This window comes from Ochotona curzoniae, unplaced genomic scaffold (assembly GCF_017591425.1).
Source record: "Ochotona curzoniae isolate NIBS_2020 unplaced genomic scaffold, NIBS_Ocur_1.0 patch14, whole genome shotgun sequence".
Lineage (NCBI taxonomy): Eukaryota > Metazoa > Chordata > Mammalia > Lagomorpha > Ochotonidae > Ochotona > Ochotona curzoniae.
In genome coordinates, this window is record NW_024466684.1 from 2,357,741 (window position 1) to 2,375,853 (window position 18,113).

At 48.8% G+C, this 18,113-nt stretch overlaps 1 long non-coding RNA gene across 1 annotated transcript; it reads right to left on the reverse strand.

The window, feature by feature from the left end:
• Positions 1-653: 653 nt before the first annotated feature.
• LOC121166455 lies at positions 654-18,110 on the reverse strand. Its single transcript, XR_005885414.1, has 4 exons — positions 18,001-18,110; positions 15,983-16,108; positions 8,598-8,681; positions 654-874 (listed from the first exon to the last, which is right to left on the reverse strand). It is a non-coding gene; the product is annotated as an uncharacterized LOC121166455 (long non-coding RNA).
• Between the last annotated feature and the right edge of the window lie 3 nt (positions 18,111-18,113).

Sequence of the window (18,113 nt, forward strand, 5' to 3'; positions counted from 1 at the left end):
CCTGGTTTCTGGTTTCAGACTGACTCAGTTCTGGCCATTGTGGCCACTTGGGGAGTGAACCAGTGGATGGAAGGTCTCCCCCCTCTGTCTCTGTCCCTCCATGTATGCATGACTTTCTGTAGAAGGACATTATGACCCTGGAAGGTCAGCGAGCACAGGACTACAATTGATTGAATAATAGTTGTATGATAACAACCGAATGGATACCTTTTGTATAACTGATTGGATATCATTTATATGAGTTGAGTGGACAGATGTGAATGAGAACCCTTGGTGGAATATACAAAACAAAAGGAGTTCCAAACAAAAGTATAGAAACGGTTGATGGGTTTGTTGATAAGCTCAATACTCCCTCCCTTATCCCATATGACCCTCAGTGTATAAAGTCTGATGCCACTAATAAACTTTTGACCATCAGTCAGAGTCCACGCATGTTCAATTTGCAAGGGTTGGAAATGTATTCAAATCTGTTTTCCTGAAATCTCCAAATACACATGAAGAAACCCAATCTGGTCTTGGATGCTTGGCCCAGTCCCTTCCCATTTCACCACCCCTGGGGTGTGGTGGGATTGCCAACACTGGCCTAGAGGCCCTCACTGGACACTCCTTCCTGGGATGGGCCAAGTGCACTGATACATCTGGCAAAGCCAATGGCTCCTCCACCACGCTCCTCCCACTGCACTTGCCCCCCCGATTCCTCACCTGAGGGCAGCTCACCTTGTATGCCTGACAGCCCGAAGTCCTGCCGAGTGAGGAAAATGGCATGATCGTGGTACTCGTCGTGGTCTGTGTCTGGCTTCTGCTGCAGGTAGGCCCAGTGGCAGACATTCTCCAGGCTCTGGGAAGGGTTCCCGATCTCAATGAGGCTCATGGACTGCAGGGAAAGGGGAAGGAGAGAGGAGGGAATGGTGTGGCCACTGGGGTTGGAGAGACAAGGCTCTCTGTCCTGGCTCTAGCAGCTCAGGACAGGCCTCCCGCTGGGCTGCACTCTCCTGAATAAGGACGGGTTTCCCAGCACCTTCACACGAAGTCCCTGCTGGGTTCTCAGGGAAGACACGGAGGCCAAACTCCTAAGCTGTCTCACACAGTCCCTTCACCTTCCTCCAGGTACAGGAGGGCCTGAGTTGTATCAGACCCCTGTACTGAGTGGGCCCTAGGTAGGATGTAGGTGCAGGGAACCGGAAGGCACAGTCAGACCTGCAAGCCCGGAGGAAGGGGGCAAAGGCCTTGCCTCACCCCCATTTAAAGGCATTTACAAGGCACAAAACAAACACGGTAAAAGGAGCTACACATGACAGAACCACGGGCCGGCCGTGTACTGGTGATTCCCACAGGGACTTACAAATAGCAAGCCCCTGAGACGGTCCCACCCCAGGTGGCTGAGGCTGGCCATGGACTCCTCCCCCATTCCCAGGCCTGTGCACCTGCCCTGCACAGTGGAGCACTGGCCCACACTCTCATTCAGCTCCCACTCACGTGAGAGACAGGCAGCCGAGGCTCAGACAAGTAGCCTTGTCCCCAAGGGCGTACAGACAGGGAGAAACTGAACTAAGAACCAGGATGCCAGAAACCCAACTCTTCCTCTGTCCACTGTCTGAAACACTCTCTAGAGCACATGCCAGGCTGTCTCAGAAGGGAGGAGGTGCTTCTCCATCCCAGGTATTTTGATTTCTGCTCTTATCGCCTGTCCCCAATCAGCTGGTTCACTCCCCAATTGGCAGCAACAGGGGTGCCAGTTGGGTCTCCCACATGGATGACAGGGTCCCAAGCAGGGGAGCTGTGCTGTGCTAATTCCCCGGGTCCTCAATGGGAGGAAGCTGCAGCTGGGAGCCAGACGCAGGAAACCAACCTAGGTGCCCTGATATGGGATGTAGGTATCTAGGCCAGACATCTGCCCCAGCCAATCTTTTAACTCCATTTGCTCATCTATTTTTTTTTTTAAGATTTACTTATTTTTACTGCAAAGTCAGATATACAGAGAGGAGGAGAGACAGAAGAGAAGATCTTCCATCCGATGATTCACTCCCCAAGTGACCATAAGAGCTAGAGCTATGCTGACCCAAAACCAGGAGCCTGGAGCTCCTTCTGGGTCTCTCACGTGGGTGCAGGGTCCCAAGGCTTTGGCCTATCCTTGACTGCTTTCCCAGGCCACAAGTAGGGAGCTGGATAGGGGGTGGAGCTGACAGGATTAGAAATGGCACCCATATGGGATCCTGGCACGTTCAAGGTGATAAATTTAGCCGCTAGGCAACCACACTGGGCCCTCACCCATTTTTTTTTTTTAAGTCTGCTCTGATATCACCACAAAGCAAAGCCTACCCTCCACATCTGCAGATTCAGCCAGGTACAAACTGAAAATAGTTTCATCTATATGTGATGGGGCCTGGGAGGGGGAGCGAGGCATGTAAGTCACATCTTGAAACAGACTCCAGAGCAAGGGAGGGCCAGGTCTGCCCTGTTTCTAACACCCCTCTGGCCTCTTGTGAGAACTGGCAGCAACCATGACAATCTACTGAATCTCTCCTGTGACCATCGCCAAGAACCTTGCCACAAGGGCCATCACCACCTCCTGAGACTCCCAACACCCAAAGTCTCGGGCAACAACCACATCTGAGCCACAGCAGCATCCAGGCCACACTGGCAGTGCCTAGGTCAGAGGGAAATTCATTCCCTGAATCCTCACCCAAGTACCTGCATGCAGCCAAGCCTGAAGCCTGCCCAGCATGTGGCTGCTGCGGGACACAGGTCAGCATCCAGACTTACACACATGGCCATGAGCAGGACCCAGGGCTCCTCGCCAGGTCAGGCAAGTGGGACTGTACCATGTGGCCATCTGCTTCCCAACACAATGGACCAGGGAGACAATAAGAGGTCACACATTCAAGACAAAAGCCACTGTCTGTGTAACCTAATTTCAATTGGTTCAAACCCAGGGATGGGGAGTCTTTCAGGCCACAAGCTCTCAAAAGTAGGGTTACCAAGACTCTCTTAGAGACTGTCTGCTTCTAGCAGGTCTCATTCAAGAAGTTCCTGTGACTGGCACGGGGGTACAATGTGTTAATGCATGACTTGTAAATGTTGGCATCTATAGTGGAGCTCAAGACCCAACTGCTCCACTTCTGATCCATCTCCCTGCTAATGTGCAGGGAAAAGCAGTGGAAGATGTCCTAAGTACTTGGGCCCCTGGCAATCACCCACATTGGAAACCCAGATGAAATTCCAGGCCTGCGTTTGGTTTGGCCCAGCCTCAGTCATTGCAGCCATTTGGGGAAGGAGCCAGCGAATTGAGGATTTCTCTCTCTCTCTCTGTAACTCTACCTTTCAAATCAATATACTAAATATTTTTAGAAATCTCTCTTGTGACAAGAGGTGGTTGTGAGTTCTGTTGTTATTCCTTGTGGATATGAGAGCAGAGCCATGTACTTCCTCCTTTGTGGGGACCAGGGTTCCCCAGCCAACGGACCAGCTGTGATATCCCACTCCAAGAGAGGACAGCTCTGGCTACACACTCCAACATCAGGCCCAACAGGCAGGGGATGCAGCCAAAGGCAGAGCCAGGCACAAGGGGGTAATGCCAGCAGGCTAGGGCCAAGCAGAAGCTTCATCCACTGTGAATGGGCTTCCTGTGGACCTGGGAAGAAGTTGCAGGCTGGATGTGAGGAAGGAAGCCCTATATCTGCCCAGGAGTGCTGGCAGGGCCCTGAGGAGTCCTCCCCGTGGGATAAGGAAGGGCAGCACCAGACAGCAGTGAGGGCTGTAGCAAGCCATGGACGCTGTCAGTGTCTACCATCATTCTGAACAGTGGTAAGTCTGTTCTGCATAGCTCAGATGAGGTCCCTGCTTCCTACATGTCTCCCAGCACCTCCTCCCTGGGGACCAAGGTTACCTCACAGCAAACTGGAGAACAACGCCAGCAACACCCCATCACCAAGCACAGAAGGCAGGTCAAGTCGGCCATTAACTCTGGGTCCTACTCAACAGCAAATGTTGGCTCTGACCAAAATTTACTCTGTGGACAGAACAAAATCCACAGCTGGCCCTGACCCTGGCTGTATCCTCCATCCTCCTCGAAGCTGTGTTTCAGCTGTTTGGCCCAGCCTCACAGTGCAACAGGGTACAGGTTCCAGAAACCCCTGCAGATACAACAATCTACAATGTTCAAGTCCCTCATTAGAAATGTTGCTTTTGCTGCCAGTGTCATGGCATAGTGCCTAAAATTACCTCCTGTGCTGTGGGATCCATATGGAAGGCCATAAATGTCCCAGTTGCTCCACTTATGATCTAGCTTCCTGCTAATGGCACCAAGAGAACCAACAGAGGATGACCCAAGTGCCTAGGCCCCAGCACCCATGGGGTGAAACCCAGAGAAAGCTCTTGGTTTCAGCCTGACCCAGAGCTGTCTCTTGGGGCCATTTGAAGAATCAACCAGTGAAGAAAGAGCGCTCTCTCTTTCTCTTTCTGTAACTCTGGCTTTCAAGCAGAGTTGAGTGGGGCCAGAATTAAGAGTTGTTCTGATAGAGCAGTGATGGCATGGCAGCATTACTGAGGAGAAGGTGCAGGACGAGGGTGGGTGATCGGTAAGGATGGTGCTGGAGCCACAGCACCTAGGGGCCACTGTCATGGGGTCGTCTTTGCTACAAAGATCCTTAGCTTGGCAAGAGGCTGGCAGCTTTGCTTTGGGCAGCTCTGCCGCTTTTTAGGGCACAACCCTCAGAGGTCATCAGTCCAGCTTCTCTGTCCCAAGGCCTAGGGCAGCCTGGTTCCTAAGACTTGACACTGGATGATTCTTTTCTGCCTCTTGCGTTGGGCCTGCCCTGCATCCCGTTGCTCCTCCCAATTCTGGGGAGCTGCTGATGCTGGCTGTGTGCTTGCTCGGGATGTCAAGGTCCTCCCAGGGACAGCAGTCCAGGGCGAGCCACCTCGGGACAGCTGGGGCATATAATGGAGGTCTGGCTGGTTGTGGACAGGAAAAGCACTAGAGAAGAAAAATTTTAATTCCATTTTCTATTTCTTTAGAATTTCACTTAGAGAGGTAAGAGTGTATGCAAAAAGAGCACCCCATCTGCTGGTTCATTCACCAAATGTTGGCTACTGCTGGGGCTGGGCTGGCCTGGAGCCCGGAGCACAGTCCAGGTCTCCACGTGGGTGGCAGGGCCTAGCCACATGAGGTGCCACCTGCTGCCTTCTGGCATGTGCATCAGCAGGAAACTGGAGCCAGAACTTGCACCCTGGCACTCTGATGTAAGCTGTGGGAGTCTTCATTGGCAATCTTCTCACCAGTCAAAGGTTGGTCCCTCACCAGTGTTCTGCAGTAGCCTCATAATACGTTTTCCTCTCCCTATGTGTCTGTGATGACTTCCCCTTTTCATGTAGAGCTTGTCGGCTTCTCTCTGCCACCTCTGAGCTATCTCTTTGTCGCTCTCGTGCTCTTGCCCTTTAGGGCCACTGTTAAGTAAGACGGTGATAACTGGAGGGTAAGCACAGGGGTACGACAACATCTGAGCTGGTGCAGGCGGCTCCTGAGTGGCTAAGGGTGGCTAGCACTCAGCCGGGACACGCTGTCAGAAGGCTGCTTTGTGACCTGGGAGAGGCAACACACAGCTACTGTGAGATGCCACCACCCGGCAGAGCGGCGCAGAGCTTGTTTGCAATTTCCCATCCCCTGTTTCCAGCTTTCAGTTGACCACGCATGATTGCATCCTTGGAAAGCAAATCTAGCACGTGAGAGAAGTGTCGCCTTGCTCTCATCACGCCTGCCTTCTGAAGTGGCAGCCTGTGAGAGGTGCCTGCTGGGCTGGCGCATCGGGCCAGCAGCCATCCCTGCCCCAAGGGCATCTGACTCCAGGCTGCCCACTTGACTTCAGCAGTGTGTGCCTGTGGATTCCACCTGCTCTCAGCTTCGCTGGCTTGGGGCAGAGGGGGTGATCAGGGGTGAGCCCCAAGCCACTCCAGGTGTTCACAGTCCAGCAGCCCTTTCCCGGAGGGAGCCTTGGGCACCCACCATTCAGTAAACAGTGGGAGGTAGGCGGCTCCTCACTCTGGGATCCGTTTCCTGAGTGCCCGAGGATCTCTAAGTCCTGGGGCTGGGGTGGGGCAGACATGAACACGGCAGAAGCTCCCAGAACCCAGCCCTAGCATGGCGACTCCAGAGGGCCCAGCAGCCTGCAGTGCAGGAGCATCCCTGTGGACTGACCCTCCCCCCGCCGCCTTCTCTGCCACACCCACTGTGTCTGGGGTCACAAGAACAGCCAGCTTCCCAGCAGGCTTTGTGGGGCCCTCCAAGGGGGGCCCAGGGACACAGGTTTGTTCCCTCTCCCTGCTCTGCACCAATGTGGACTTCGCTGGTACCCCAGTGACTCTGCCACCCAAAACTCTTGACTAGAAGTCACATTTCATTTCCTGGCTCTACTGCCAGGCTTGCTTGGAGCCCAGGATCCTGCCAGGTGCAGGAGGGCCTCCCTCAGGGGGTCCTTGTTAACCGCACCAGGGGCCTGGCTGGCGGTCACTGCTCACTACCTGCTCAGTCCACGACTGGCTACAAGGCTGTTTGGGGCTCCCAATCCACTCCCCTTAGAGTCACTGACCCCTTGCTTTTGGGTCGGGAGAGACTCCACAGAACTCTGCAGAGCTGGCAGGAATCAGGGCTAGAGTGACTCCAGTGGGCCCAGGTGGCAAAGTGGTTCCTGTCTAGCTTTAAGGCCCCAGTGGTCCTGGCCATGACTTGCACCCTCACTCCCATATTCTGGGTGAGGTCCCCTGGCCACACGGTGTACCAAGGTCGACAGGGCTTTCCTCCTTGCTGGCTTCTCTCAATTGGCTGAACCTCCTGAAGAGTAAAGGGGCAATTTGGGCCTGGGTCTGTCTCTCAGGCCTGCTCCACCCTTACATTCATTTTAGCCCCTCTTCATCCATCCATCCCACAAACAGTGAGCAATCCCTCAGGGCATAGAGGCTGCAGTAGCGAATGAAGCCACCACTGTCTGTGCCTGCTCACAGAAGAAATGAATGAATGAATGAATAAATAGATGCACATTCTGCAGCCAGGCAGGGAAAAAGATGTACAAGGTTTAGGGCCCAGCAGGTAGCAGGGGGATGGAGGAGCGGGTCTCTAGGGAAAGGAACTAACTCCAGGAGTGGCAGTCGCTAACTCCATGTGCCATCCATGGGCTCTGGTGTTGCGAGTGCATGCCTTCTTTCAACTCTACAGTCACCAGAGGCTCCAGGGGCTGCAAGCATCCAACTTTTGAGAAGAAGATTCGTGACTACTGAGGCCACTGCAATAACTCACCCAGAGCCGCACAGCTGGGCAGAGGAATCCCCTGGAACTACACAGCATCCGAGGAGGACAGAGCTCCACAAAGCCACCAGGTGGTGCTGTCTGCACAAAAATGACACCACTGGCAGCATGACTTGGCCAGGGGCACTTCCCAATGCTGGGGCTGGATTTGCAGCTGCCATGGGACACCTGTGCTCCAGGACCTTGTTCTTCACGAGCCAGTTCCAATGGGCAGCCCGAGGCAAGGAATCCCCAGAATGGCAGCCAGCCCTGGTTGGCTGGATGTCCGTGAGTCCCCCACGCCACACTCCTGCTGAACCAGGGTCATGGCAGGTGACAGATGAAGCTCACCTGGGCAGTAACAGGGCCCTGTCATTGGAGGTCTGGTCCAAGGTGTTCATCTGCTCTGTATTCCTGCAAAAGTGAGCTCTATATCCTGCACAACTCATCTGAAAAATGGGCACAGCCCAGTGCTGAGCCTAGAGCATGTGGCTGTCCCCTGCATGCCATGTGATGGTGATGAAGACACAGATGACCCTGATCCCACCGACAGCTCTCGGGATGTCCCTGGCTCAGAATGTGGCTCCCATGTCAGGCCAGCCTTAACTCAGGCAGGAACAGAACGGCACCTGATTACCACAGAGAGCCTCCTCTCGGGCTCAGCACTGCTGACATGGGGGCAGGCCATTCTCTGGGCTGGGGAGCAACCTCCTTGGTCTCTAGGTGCTAGCAGCCAGCCAGCAGCACCCCTGAGAGGTCAAATGTGCCCTAGGAGGGCTTGGGGTGGGAGGCACATCGGGGCAGGGCAGGAGGAGGTGAGGGGTGTGAAGGCAGGTGCAACAAAGCAGCTCCTCCATCGTGCCATCTTGGGCAGGCAGCTGCCCTCTGGAGCCTATATTTTTGCTGCCCGGGGAGGAGGGATGAGAGTTATGACCCAGAAGCTTCTCCTTCCAGGACCCCTGCAGGAGACCCCCGAAACCCAGCAGCACATCAGACCCAGTAGAAGTCAGGGCACTTCAAAAGGTTCTTTCACAGGAGTGGAATGTAAGGTCATTTTGCTGCAGAACACTTTGAAATCCATGCACAGAGGAATCTTCAAGGAGCCTGGGGTACCCAGGACTTTGCACAGTAGGCGGTTCCTATCTGCTAGCCCGCCCATGCTCTGGCCTCCTGGCGAGCACCAGCTGCCCCATGGCCCCTCATGACACTGCACATCCTTCCTCCAACATTCATGTCCCCTAGAGGGCGGTTGTGTCCACACATGGCCTCAGCATCCCGAGGGGCAGAGGCTGTGGCATTCATGCTCCGGGTATTCACTCACCTTCCCACAGCTCAGCAGGATGATCCGCACCAGCACCACGTTGATGTGGGCCCCCAAAGACTCATCGTGGTAGATTTCATTGACCTGAAAGACAAGCAGCTTGTGGTCAGCAGTGCCCCCCGAGCATTGCCCTTCTGGGACCACCCCTTATATCTCCTTCCATACACCCCTCTCCTGCTTGCTGCCCTGGATGTCCCCAGAGTCACTCTCAGGCCCAGCCCCTGGAATTCTTCACCCGGAGCAAAAGCCTAGACAAGGAATCAATCCCTGTATTGGCTGTTTGAATTGCATCTTTCCTTCAAAACCTGGCAGCCCAGGTGGTGTGGCCCCGCCCCCAGCAGACAACACTGCATGGCTACTGCTGTTGGCAGCTGTGGTGTCCCCACTTGGGTGGGGACAGAGCCTCTGCCAGGTCTTAGTGTCTCCTGAGTTACTAAGGACAGACATCCCAGGCAACACCATCACCCCTGGGTGTCTACGGTTGAGAGGGCTCCCAGAATCCAAATCCACCAACACTCACATTACATATAAAATGTATGTGTTCTTTGCATGAAACCCACATACTTCATTTATTTTCTTTTTAAGATTGATTTATTTATTGGAAAGTCAGATATACAGAAAGGAGGAGAGACAGAGAGGAAGATCTTCTGTCTGATGATCCACTCCCCAAGTGAGTGCAAAGGCCGATGCTATGCCAATCTGAAGCCAGGATCCAGGAACTTCTTCTGGGTATCCCACATAGGTGCAAGATCCCAAGGCTTTGGGCCATCCTCAACTGCCTTCCCAGGACACGAGCAGAGAGCTGGATGGGAAGTGGAGCTGCCGGGATTAGAACCGGCACCCATATGGGATCCTGGGGCGTTCAAGGCTAGGACTTTAGCTGCTAGACCACGCCGCCGGGACCCATCTATTTTTTTTTTAAGAGTTATTTATTTTTCTATGTGAGGCAGAGTTAGAGAGAAGGAAAGACAGAGATCTCTCAACTGATGGTTGACTCCCTAAATGGCTGTAATGGCTGGAGCTGGGCTGGTCCAAGCTGGCAGTCAGTAGCCCCCTTATGGGTCTCCCAGGCAGGTGCAGGGGCCAAGGACTTGAACCATCCTCTGTTGCTTTCCCAGGTGCATTAACAGGAAGCTGGGTCAGAAGTGGAACAGCTAAACTGGAGTCCATACGGGATGCTGGCACTGCAGGCAGAGGCTTAACCTGATTTGCCATGGCACCAGTCCCCACCCTAAACTTTAAATCCAGCTCCAGAATGACTAGCAATACCTGCTACAATGGCCTGGGCAACCTGTAGGTAACTGCTGTGCTGTATTGTATCATCAAGGGAATGAGGACAAAGCAAAGGTCTGTACAAAATGTGCAGTTCAGAGGCAACTGTTCTGAACTCATTTTTTTTAGGGGCCAGTGCTGTGGCATAGTAAAGCAAGCCTCTGCCTGTGGCACCGGCATCCTGTATTGACACCAGCTCCGCTTCCAATGCAGCTACCTGCTTATGGCCTGGGAAAGCAATAAAGCATGACCCAAGTCCGTGGGCCCCTGCATCCATATGGGAGACCCAGAAGACGCTCCTGGCTCCTAATCAGCTCAGCTCAGCTCTGGCCACTGCAGTCATGTAAAGAGTAAACCAGCAAATGGAATACCTCTCTCTGTCTGTCCTTCTTTCTATGTAATTCTGCTTTCCAAATAAAAATAAACTTTTTTTTTTTATTGTTGCTTACACTGTATTATGTAGTACAGTTTTATAGGCGCTGGGGATCCCCCCCACCCCTCCCATACCCCTCCCCCCATGGTGGATTCCTCCACCCTGCTGCATAACCATAGTTCAAGTTCAGTTGAGATTCATTGCTTGCAAACACATGCCTAGCATAAAGTTCAGCGTCTTATTGTCCAGATAAGTTCAGTGGCCTCCTGGGGAGACCTTCTATGGTCCGAAGATAGGTCTAACAGAGTAAAGATCCGGTAGGTTAAAAGCCCCAACAAGGCCTCAGTATCAATATACAACATTATGGAATTAATTGACATAGTACTGGGTAAACAATATGTTAAAAATAACGCAAGTTCCATTCTTCGAAACATCTGGGTTGAGACAGCATCAATGACACGTTCAAAAAATAACAAACAACCAAACAATAAATTACAGGTTAAATCAAGGCAAACATGTGGTATCTAATCTTCTGGGATTCGCTCATTCCCCCTAGCATTATAGTTTCCAGTTGTGCCCATTTAGCCACAAAGAACTGCATTTTGTTTTTTTTAATAGCTGAGTAGTATTCCATGGAGTAGATGAACCAAAGCTTTCTTATCCAATCTTCTATTGATGGGCATCTCGGTTGCTTCCATGCTTCTGCAATTACTGACTGGGTTTATTTAATTCTGCAGTTGCCTCCGGACTGAGTTTTGGTAAATGGTGGGAGTCCAAGAACTTTTCTATTTCTAAACCCATAACCGAGGTAGAGATTGAAACAGTCATCAAGGATCTCCCAACGAAAAAAAGCCCAGGCCCAGACGGCTTCACTACAGAATTCTACAAAACATTCCGAACAGAACTAACCCCAATCCTCTACAAGCTCTTCAAAACAATAGAGGAGGAAGCAACCCTCCCAAACTCATTCTATGAAGCCAACATCACCTTAATCCCAAAACCGGATAGAGAACCATCAGAGAAGGAAAACTACAGACCTATTTCTCTGATGAACATTGATGCTAAAATTCTCAACAAAATCCTAGCCAATAGAATTCAAAAAATCATCAGACAGATCATTCATCCGGATCAAGTAGGATTCATCCCTGGAAGGCAGGGATGGTTCAACATTCGGAAATCCATAAATGTTATAAACCATATCCAAAAACTGCAAAACAAGAACCACATAATAGTTTCAATAGATGCAGAAAAAGCTTTCGACAAAATCCAACACCTCTTCATGCTAAAAACTCTAGCCAAAGTAGGCATAGATGGGAAAATCCACAACATAATTAAAGCAATTTATGAAAAACCCAACGCCAGTATCATACTGAATGGAGAAAAGCTAGAACCCTTCCCACTGAGATCTGGAACAAGACAAGGGTGCCCACTATCACCACTGCTATTCAACATAGTCCTAGAGGTACTTGCAGAGGCCATAAGACAAGAAAAAGAAACCAAAGGCATACGTATAGGAAACGAAGAAGTCAAGCTTTCACTATATGCAGATGACATAATCCTATACATAGAAAAACCAGGAGACTCAATACAGAAACTGCTAGAACTTATACGAGAGTTTGGCAGAGTGGCGGGGTACAAAATTAACGAACGAAAATCAACAGCCATAGTGTACGCAAATAACACCAAGATGGAAGAAGATCTAACCAACAGGATACCATTCAAAATAGCAGAGAGAAGTATGAAGTATTTGGGAATAAATCTAACCAAAAGTGTAGGAGACCTATTTGAAGAAAACTACAAACCATTTAAAAAGGAAATTGAACAAAACCTCAAAAGATGGAATAACATCCCGTGCTCCTGGATAGGCAAAATCAATATCATTAAAATGTCTATACTATCACAAGCAATATACATTTTCAATGCAATTCCAATCAAATTGCCCAAAACATTCTTCATGGAACTGGATACAATGATTCAAAAGTTCATCTGGAAACACAAAAAACCACGAATAGCTAGAACCATCCTGAAAAATAAGAAGTTAGCAGGGGGAATCACAATCCCGGACCTCTGGACATACTATAGAGCAGTGGTTATCAAAACAGCCTGGTACTGGCACAAAGACAGAAAGGAAGATCAATGGAATAGAATAGAAGCACCAAAAGGGAACCCACACAGATACAGCCAATTAATCTTTGACAAAAAGACCAATGACAGCTTAAGCAAGTGGGAAGGCCTCTTTAGTAAATGTTGTTGGGACAACTGGCTGATAGCCTGTAGAAACAAAAAGATAGACCCACATCTATCACCATACACTAAGATCCAATCTACATGGATAAAAGACCTAAACCTACATCCAGAAACCTTCAAACTCTTGCAAGAAAATGTAGGAAATACCCTGCAAGACCTAGGAGTAGGTACCGACTTTCTAAGAAGGACACCAAAAGCAATAGCAGTTGAGAACAGAATAAACAAATGGGACCTCATCAAACTAAGAAGCTTCTGTACAGCAAGGGAAACCATCAACAAAGTAAAAAAGCAACCCACAGAGTGGGAGAAGATCTTTGCACACGATATAGGCGATAGGGGGCTAATTTCCAGGATATACAAAGAACTTCAAAACAACCAAAAAACCAAAACAAACAAGCCACTCAAGAAATGGGCACGGGAAATGGGCAAACATTTCACAAAGGAACAAGTCCAAATGGCAAACAAACATATGAAAAAATGTTCCAGCTCCCTAGCAATAAGGGAAATCCAAATTAAAACATCGATGAGGTACCACCTAACACCAGTAAGATTGGCCCACATAAACAAGAACACCAACGATGCTTGCTGGCGAGGATGCGGGGAAAAGGGAACCCTACTCCACTGCTGGTGGAGCTGCAAATTGGTACAGCCTTTATGGAAATCAGTCTGGAGAACACTCAAACAACTCAAAATCTGCATACCATATTACCCAGCAATAGCACTCCTAGGAATATACCCAAAACACCTGTTTTACGACAAACCAACATGCATCCCTATGTTCATTGCAGCACAATCAGTAATTGCGAAAACATGGAAGCAACTGAAATGCCCATCAGCAGAAGATTGGATAAGAAAGCTTTGGTTCATCTACTCCATGGAATACTACTCAGCTATTAAAAAAAACAAAATGCAGTTCTTTGTGGCTAAATGGGCCCAACTGGAAACTATAATGCTAAGGGAAATGAGCGAATCCCAAAAGATTAGATACCACATGTTTGCCTTGATTTAACCTGTAATTTTTTGTTTGGTTGTTTGTTATTTTTTGAACCTGTCATTGATACTGTCTCAACCCAGATGTTTCGAAGAATGGAACTTGCATTATTTTTAACATATTGTTTACCCAGTACTATGTCAATTAATTCCATAATGTTGTATAATGATACTGAGGCCTTGTTGGGGCTTTTAACTGACTGGATCTTTACTCTATTAGACCTATCTTCAGACCATAGAAGGTCTCCCCAAGAGGCCACTGAACTTATCTGGACAATAAGACGCTGAACTTTATGCTAGGCATGTGTTTGCAAGCAATGAATCTCAACTGAACTTGAACTATGGTTATGCAGCAAGGTGGAGGAATCCACCATGGGGGAGGGGTATGGGAGGGGTGGGGGGGATCCCCAGCGCCTATAAAACTGTACTACATAATATAATGTAAGCAACAATAAAAAAAAATACACACAAAAAATACATACATACATATACACCCTGGAACAAATTTAAGGATGAAAAGAGATTTGCAACGAAAATTAAGAAAACACTGAAGAAAAACCTGAAGATACCCAACAACAAAATGAAAACAATGCCAAAGAAAGAAAGAAAGAAAGGAAGGAAGGGAAAATCCGTGTATAATCACTCTGTCCCAGGGTCTGCACTGGCAGCAAGTCTGACTCAAGAGATGAAGCCAGCATGCAAACAGTCACTCTGATGTAGGAAGGGAGGTCACTATGTTAGCCACCATGCTAAGTGCTGGCTCCCTAAATCGCATTTTTTTTAATGGTGATGTTTACAGGGTTGATTGGGGGTGGGAAGGATTGAGGGTTAGGGGAAAGTGGGTGAGATCATTGTTTGCAAGTTTCCTTTTCTTCCTCCTGTCTCTGGGGGCAAGGGAGGAGATGAGAAGAGAAGCTGCACTCAGCCTTCCAACTGCCTCAGTACCTGGGGTGGGGAATGGCCACCCAATATCATACCAGGGTCCCAATGGGAAGTATGCTCTGAAGGTTGTGCTCAAGTGGTTTCAATAGTTTTGAAATGCTGTTAGTTTTGTTGCCTCAAGGATGAGGAAATCCATCCAAGGACCACTGGCTGACACAGTCCACCTTAGAGTTTCCATTCGCCCAGATATATGCTGTCAACACTTGGCTGGGCTAGTTGTCCAGTTTGTTTCACCCTCCTTCCTCTGCTGTGGTAGCAGATGTCCACTGCACTTCCCAGTGGACTGGCATATCCTCCATGTGTATCTGGGTATGCCATCCACTACTCTGCCTTAGCTATTGTGGAGGCCCACTTCTGATACTTGCACTCCACAGTCAGTCCACTGGTCCTAGGATTCAACACACGGTTGGAATTCGGAGTGCAGTGGTTCAGTTGGGTGAATCCCACAGAAACTTCGTCTCTGCTGAACCCAGGCCTGACTCTTGTGTGTGCTTGCCAGTACAGGGTCTGGCTTAGTCTGACAACACATCAGGCTGCGCTGGGTCAGTTCTGTGTCAAGCCCATCTCTTACACAACCAAATGGATGCTTCAGTCCAGCCCAACCCAGCCCACTACACATTTGATCCTCAAACATACCAGCAGGAACTGTAGCCTAGTCAGAGTGACCCCCCAAAACAACCATCAATGTAATTCTCAGTATGTGCAGCAGACTGCTCCTGTCTGACACCATCCCATTCAGCTCTTGTATACATCAATGGGCCTTTTAGCCTAGTTCAACCCAACAAACACTGTTATCAGCCCACATTCATTCCAGTAGATGCCACTGCTTGGCCAGACAGTCCCACCTGCAGCCCTGCTTCTCATGCTTACCCGTGGGAGTCACAGCTCATTAGAGAGGAGCCCACAGTTTCCCTACTGGGAGATCTTGCACTCTCCTCGTGGTTCTGCAGTCTAGCTTGACAGGAGTTGCCCCTAGTCCCAGCATTTGCCAGCCCTGACGCTGTGGCAAAGCCTGGGCAGCCTGCACTACTTCTGACTCATGCATGCACAGTGTTTATAGTCACCCAGCCTTGCTGCCTTTCCCAGCTCACATGCAGCCCTATGGGTATTGGTCTGGCCTGGTCTGCCCTCAGTCCCAGTTCTCACTTCCACCAGTACAAACCCCTGCTGCTACTCTATCATGCTTACCCACCTCTCCCTGGTCTCACATGTACTGGCGGGTGCGGCAGCCTGATATGGCATGGCCTGCCTCACCTTGGCATTTGTCACCTGATGCTGCAGCCTGACCTGGCATGTTTTGTGCCTAATTCCAGCTCATGCTGGTGGGAACTGCAGCCTAGCCTAGCCTAGCCAGCCCTCAGTCACAATCCTAAATGGGAACTGGCTGCTGTTACAGCCCAACTAGGCCTGTCCTGCACCCTGTCCTGGTTCTCAGATCTGCCAGTGGCTGACAAGAACGGGTCCAGCCTGGCCTGCCCCCATATCTGAGCCACAGGTATACTGGTGGGTACTGTAATCGGGCCTGGGCTGGGCTGCTCCCTGCCCTGGTTCTTGTGCTTACCTGCAGGGACTGTGTCCTGACGGAGATGTTCCCCAAGCTCCTCTATCAGGTCTCCTCCGAGTTCTTTCAGAAAAGCAGAAATTGCACCATCACACGTGTGTTCTCAAGTAGTCGGAGGTGTCCTGGCTTGAAGAAAAGATGAGACTTACAGTTAGATGATGATACATTAGGAGACCTTAAACCAACTTGAAACAGGAAAAAATTGACATAGTGGCAGACTATCCGTACTTCATGTATAATTAGATAAAAGCATAATATGCAACGGAGAAGTAAGGATAAGTTGACTTGAATTTGAAAAAGAAAATCTCAAGGAGTTACTTTGGGATGAAACCATCATCCTCACTGCTAATACTCTCCTTAGGGATCCACACAAATGAATCATTGCAACTCAGGAAATCCAAATGCATGGAGTATCTTAATGCAGCAATGAAAAACGTCCTCAGGTGAGACAAATTTAAACAACAACAAAAATCTTTCCAAAGCAGCTGGAAGATGGCCCCAGTGCTTGGGCCCCTACCACCCTCAAGGCAGACCCTGATGAAGTTCCTGACTTGGGCCTGGTCCAGCCCTGATCTTTGAGCCATTTGGGAACCACAGGGCAGCTGAAACATTTGTCTGTCTCTCCTGCTCTTCCTGCAATTTTTTTTTAATTATGTTACCTTTTTTATTATTTTACAATATATTTCAAAGAATGACCTTACAGATGTCTTATCTGCTCTATAAGACCTGGAATAAAAGAACACTTAGAATTAGAACACAGAGACATTAAGCTGTAATACTCACTTGTACTGAACCATTACTACCAAAGGGTAAGTATTTTTTTTAAATAAGCAGATGTGTGGCTATGCAAAATAAAATACAAACTTGTTAAAAAAAGAACAGTAAACTTGACTTTAATAGCTATAGAAACGAGGTGGTTTTGTTTTCTTTCCTCAACACATCTGGTTCTGGCAGCAAGTCACATTATACATTTAAAGCAGTGTGAGCCCTGAAAGCTCATAGCTTCTGTTTGTGCGTATAACTTGGATCAGAGACCAGACACATGGAAAAGCACTGTTCTCAACACCCTCAACATCTCTCCTTCCAGGAGGTCACAAAGCTAACAAACTCAAGACTTTCCTTGCTGATGGTACTTAGTAATTATTTTACTCCAGTTAACACTGGATGTTTTAATATTCTCTAAAAGAGAAGTGATGAAAGCATGTAGAAACTCTCCAGGGTCCAATTTTCACTTCCCATTCCCCAAGTAGTAAAATAGCAGCTCTACATGTTATTAAAAAAAAACAGAGATAATTTAAATTTCTTATTCGTTTTTAACCATAGTAACTTTACAATGCTTTTAGATTTAGTTGAATTTCCAAAATCAAAATGTCAGTTGTCAAATATTTTAGGAATTTATTAAAGTATTACATACAATTGATTTCCTTTTAGCTACCCCTCCCCCTCAAAAAAGTATATATGGTGTATGTGTGTGCATTTACTTATCTTACCTTAACTAAAGTTCTCTTTTTCTGGTTGGACATGAGAAACCAGTTTAAGCAACCAATGCTTGCTTTTATTTCTATTATAAGCAATAATTCAGATCTTTTTTCACTAAATATGACTGCAGCATTTTCATAATAAAATGCACAAAAGGCAATACCAAAAAATGCCTTCTGAACAGGCTTCTGCCAGGCAACCCACGGAAGTTAGACTCTACCAAAGTGGCACTACGACAACATAGGCATCCAGTTTCTTTTCCTTTTTTCAAATTTGTCAGTTATTTACCACAATTATTTTGTCTAGTAGGAGACAATTTCATGCTGGACTTAACTCTTAAGAGTTGACATAAACCAAAACTGGACAGCAGTCAACTGGAATCACATTCCAGTGGTCCCCAAACATACTTGGCCAAAACACATCTTTTCTTTTCCTTGATTGATTTTGCATTAATTTTATTAAACGTATAGCAAATAACACTGCAAAGTTTTTCTCAGAGCTTTTTCTTAGGGGACTCTGCAATTCTTGCCAACAAGTACCTGGTGAACTTGTAGACAGCGCTGTTCCTGGCTCCCCAGCAGGTGGCGGCCCCGCGCCCTGGCCGCACGCCCGCTGCATCCCGCCGGCAGCACAGAGGCTCGCGCGGCCCGGG